Source organism: Hippocampus zosterae, chromosome 4 (assembly GCF_025434085.1).
Source record: "Hippocampus zosterae strain Florida chromosome 4, ASM2543408v3, whole genome shotgun sequence".
Lineage (NCBI taxonomy): Eukaryota > Metazoa > Chordata > Actinopteri > Syngnathiformes > Syngnathidae > Hippocampus > Hippocampus zosterae.
The window spans coordinates 14,416,703-14,421,983 of NC_067454.1; the positions used below are offsets into that span (position 1 = coordinate 14,416,703).

At 40.7% G+C, this 5,281-nt stretch overlaps 1 protein-coding gene across 1 annotated transcript in view; it reads right to left on the reverse strand.

Moving 5' to 3' along the window:
• The window catches only part of furina (furin (paired basic amino acid cleaving enzyme) a), a 68,370-nt gene extending 63,621 nt beyond the window's left edge, over positions 1-4,749 (reverse strand). Inside the window, exon 1 of the mRNA XM_052063476.1 lies at positions 4,565-4,749. The gene's annotated coding sequence lies outside the window, so the exon portion shown is untranslated. The remainder of the gene's footprint in view (positions 1-4,564) is intronic.
• Positions 4,750-5,281: the final 532 nt, after the last annotated feature.

Here is a 5,281-nt window from a genome sequence, read left to right on the forward strand (position 1 = left end):
ATTTGATTCTTTTACTAAATTGTTCAGTACTAGTTTACACACCAGATAAGGTTTCTATTTTATTATGTAATTTGGCTATTCTCTGGCTATGTGTACACTTACATAGTGGACCGTGACATACTCATAGTTCAGCACCAGCGGCATATTCACAGATTTCTTTTTTTCCTCCAATTTCTTTTCAATATGTTTTATTCTCTGGGGTTGTATCAGCCCTATCCCACCATCATTTTTCATTGAAAAAGAAAAATGAATGTTTTTTCGTTTTTTAGGGGGGGGGTTACAAAACGCAGTACAATGCGATGCCGAGTCCCCATCCCGCATGAATTGCGGTTACAGCACAAATAATATGGCAATCGCAGTATTAACCACAACCACATTAGGGCTGAAGCTGTCTTCTTTTTTTTTTTTTTCAAATCCTACCAGTTATCCCATTGATTACTCGAGGAATCGGTGAGTGACCTGGGTATCAGTACATGAGCAGGTAGAGTTGGCAGGCTGCTGAATGACTCAGCGTGAGCTTTGGCCATCGGCAGCTCATGGATGAATGTGTTTATCATGTGTTTGTTTCAATCTTGTTTGTTCAATAACGCAATTTACCAGCAGATGTCCCTGTCCATGACCACTTGTGGGGGCATTACATAGCGTCCTAAGATATCCTTTATTTGTCCCGCAATGGGGAAATTTACAGTCAGAGCTCAGAAAGGAAACCACAAGGTAGGGAGAGGGAAAATAAAAGTAAAAAAACACGTTTGAACTATCCTCTTCTGAGGATAATTTAAGTCCAGGATAAAAAAAAGACCCTAGCACATAAATAAGCATTGATAGTTACAACAAGTCACAAGACATAACATAGCAATGGTAAACAGTTAACCCTCAACTTAACTTTGGATAGGCCCTGCCTTGAACCATTTCCTCTTGGCTAGCTGCCTTTGCGGTAACTTACTTGACGGAAACAACATTCGTTCATTTAAGATCCAGATTTTGCTTTCAGCTTTCATTTGTGATTGTTTTTAATTAAACATTGCGGCCGGACAATAATCAAATTGTTCAATTCCAATCCACTCCAACTCAAGCGATCAAATACAATAACAGAAGCACAGTACAAGCAACGATGCAATATCGGAGTGCAAAATCTTATTTGGAATGACTCCCTTACCATCGATTTTCCTTGATAGTCATGGTTCCTGTTGAACAACCACATTTTAGCCAGATTTTATCAAATGGCAAATTTAGGAGCTCCATAGGCGTATCAAACAGGCAACTATGGCTCCACACGCTTAAAACCATCCAAATTCCATTTATACAGAAGAATGTTTTCTTTCAGATGAATGAGTTTATTATTGCGGATTTAAATGATCATTCAATGATTTTGTTGTTTACAATGATACTAGTGCAGCGTGTTATACGGGAGACAAATTCCTTGTGTGTTCTACATACTTGCCCAATAAAGAGAATTCCGATTCCGATTCCTGGTTCTGTTTTATGAAATTTCACAGTCAGCCATTCTGTCCAAATCCCAAGAACCATCCATCCATTTTCTCCACACTCCACAAACAAACAGAACAAAGTCCAGTTGCCTTGATTCACTTTTTTGGATTCCCACTACCAAGATGAATGAGAATTTACACAGACAAAAGGGGAAAAAACAATTTTAGAAAGCACACTGGTATATTTAATTGATATTGTCACAGTTAAAATTGATTTGGGCAAATAGGCTATTAGGCTAACCATCTAAATCGTAGGCCGTATTTTTGGAGCGGAAAAAAGGAATGATCGCTCAAGTCTACATTTATCCGTCATCATTTTATTTGTATAGTGTCAATTCACCACCGAAGTTATCTCTAAGAAACTTTACATATCATTAGCCCGATAGTGTAGTATTATAAGTCATTCGGATCACAACCATCCACTTTGGCTGAATGAAGGAAACTTGCTGCTTGTGGTATTTTTAGTTGTTTTCTGAATACGTACATTCAAATAAGACTTAGGAATTTACATTAGGCTAACGCAGGGGTGCCCATTAGGTAGATCGTGATCTACCGGTAGATCCAAGACAGGTCCCAAGTAGATCCGAGGAGTGTCGAGAAGAAAAAAAACAAACAACCATTTGTGTGTCTTTGTAGATATTAGTAATACATTTTTTGTGTTAATATACACTGCACACTAATCATCTTATCAGTCTCATTTTCACTAAAAAAATTGTTTTTTAAATAAAATAAAGCAGGTAAATCTTAAATTTGTGTGTGTGCGTGCGCGCGCCGGTAAGGGTAGATCCCGTGAGGTTAGTTGATCGAAAAGTAGATCTTCGATCCAAAAATTTTGGGCACCCCTGGGATATGGAGCAGGTCGAGGGTCATGCTCCTCATACAGCAAGAGACCAATCAAATCTTGCAAGAGGAAGCAAAAGGTGACAACGGCAAAACTCCCCCTCTAAGGAAGAAACCCCCTACAAACTCGAGACTCGATGCAGAGCAATTGTTTGCCTTGACCAAATGGGTTGAGATAGAGCAGGGATGTCAAACTTGGTTTTATTGTGGGTCACACTGTCATCACGGTCACCCACTGGGGGCTGTTTTTTATGGTGAAATTGGATAAATGGATGGTTAGTCGAGTTGTAACAGTGTCTGCGACCTATCAGAATCTGTAACCCCAGGGTCAATGTTCCCCAGGGCGCGCGTTTGAGTGTGCTTGAGAGTTTGACTTCAAAATAGAATATTTACGTTGTAAAGTAATTTTGTCCGTTATAAATTGTTTCCGCTTTACTCCGAGCTTTAGCGGGGTGGGTGGGGGGGTTGCATTTTTGAACATTTGTGACCAGAAGAAAGCGAGAGGCTACCACGAGTGCAAGAAGCAACGAGTACTCCTCAAAGTGCAGTTCACAATGCAGTAAAATGCAAAACATGACCACTCGTATGAGCAGAGGAAATCAGAGACAAAAAAAACAAAGCACCAACCTCATATGAGCCAAATCTCCGGATTGACTTTGGTTTCATTACTGAATACAACAGCGAGGGAGTGAAAACTGTTGACAGGAAAGCTACACTTGAAGCATGTCCCATTCTTTTTAAGGAAACATAAGCAATATGAGCCGAGCATCTCCTGCGTTTGAATCCTTATACAATGCTCAATGAACACATGAAAGTCGAGAGACTCTTGAAGGAAAATTTTACTTCTCAAAAGGGCAGCGCCAGCGAAAACAACGAGTGTTTTTTTATGAATGCTTTTAAATGCAACAACCATGCCATATTAAAAAAAAACTGTGCTATGGGAGCATTTATTGGTTAAGATTTACAGCCCTTCACTGTGGTTTAAGATGTGTTGTTTGGGCACTTAATGAAAATGATTTGACGTACATTGCGTTGTGCCCTGAGTGAGGTTTTAAATCAGAACCGCAATGACTGCTTTACCTTTTGTCAAGCCCTCAGAGTGGGGTGGAGGCATGACCAATGAACTCACTCGTAATGTAAACATTACATAAGTCATGTTTTGGTTTACATTTTTAAATTTTGAATTTATTGAACACATTTTTTACTACGTTTTTTTTTGTCACTACACACGTATACAAATAGTGAAGGAACAAAAGGCAGTTTACCATTCAAAGGTTGTGTTTAAATAACTGTTTGCTTCAAATAAATTATATATGCAGTAATCTAAAAAAATGAGGTCAAGCAAAATTAAGACATTTTGAAACAGAAAGTTGTTCTCTTATTTAGGAAACCCGTACATAAAATGTAACGGCACGTGTGCCAAACATCGAGGGTTAACTGTCCCACATTTAGTTCATATTGGCTACAATCAGTAAATAACAAAAACTATGGTTTGCGTGAGCAGGAACAGATGTTATGACTATTAAAAATGAGAAATAAACAGATGTAAATCAGCAAAATCCAATGTTTATCTGTTTATAGGATCCACGCAGTGAATTCTTATGGAACAAAAACACAATAACAAATGTGACCGCTTTGGCTGTAATCACTAAAACACTGCGTGCTTGAGATGGATTGCGGGCAAACTTATCTGGCCTGTACACTCATAAATACCTCAAGTGAAACGTTTACTCTCGATCCACCGAGAGGAGCGAGTTATTGGTCTCACCTCACGCGTCAAGCCCGTGACACCACCACGTAGTCATCTATCGGGCAGCGATCTACGAGTGCTTGACGAAATTTACCAGAAAGTAAACGGTAACTTGACGGTAACGGAACGGTAAACTTGACTTCCACGGCGAGTTGACGATCTAGACTTTACAGACATCCGCCACCCCACCACCTTTTATCCCCCTTTTTACATTTCTTTGCTGAAACGTATCACGTTTGTTTTTAAACAAATCCAGTAAAGCCGCGGGTCATCACCCAATCAAACCGGACACGGTCGACGTCATCTCGGCGTGTGTGAGCTCGTAGTCCAGAGCCACTGACAGCCACCTGGCTCGACAAGACCACAATATTCCACTCGGGTTCGCCGTCCCCTTGGTACCGGGGAAGCCAAAAGCTGAGCATTTACCAAAACAAGTCCGAATGTGTGTGTCAGGGCTAACGGCAAACTTACGAAGGGCTCAACTTACCAGCTTCCGTTTACATGCTGCACGACCCGGCGTGTTGTCTCGCACCCAGCGGTGCTAGAAACGAGGACGGCGCAGAAAAACCTCGGAACATTTGATAAGTGAGACTTGCTGGTTATAAATAGTCATGATATCCCTCCGTGGTGTGCCGCCGGAGAGGTCCGCACAAGCCCCAGGAAATACGTCACGAGCCGTGGACGGAGTGAGGACGTTCAGAGACACCCACTCATATAACGCGGCGGCAGCACCACCTCTTGATCCCGAATGGCGTAGCAAGCGCTATCCTTTGTGGTTCGCAGGCTACGCACACACCCCGTTTAGTCTTAGGTCACAGTGCTTTTAAATATAGACATAAGGTTTAATAAAACGTGGAGAGGAAAACGATAAATGGATGTCCTGGGGCGTACTGCTTCACGGAGATGTTATGGCACGTCAAGATTTTATTGCTTTTTGGACAACTGCTCCCACGAGCAGCGGTTCTCTCAAACGGCATCACCTAAAAATATTCTTAACCCCACCATCATGATCAACATTAAATGTATTTTACAACCCCTATAAAGTACATCTATACTGCTTTTCCTGTTCAATGTACAAATGATCACTTAATCTTAAAAAGGGCGCTTTTTTTTTTAATGTACCGGAAATGAAATGTACAAAAATGAGTCCAACTATATCATGAAGAAACAGAGCACATAGACATAATTTTCTTGGAGTAATACT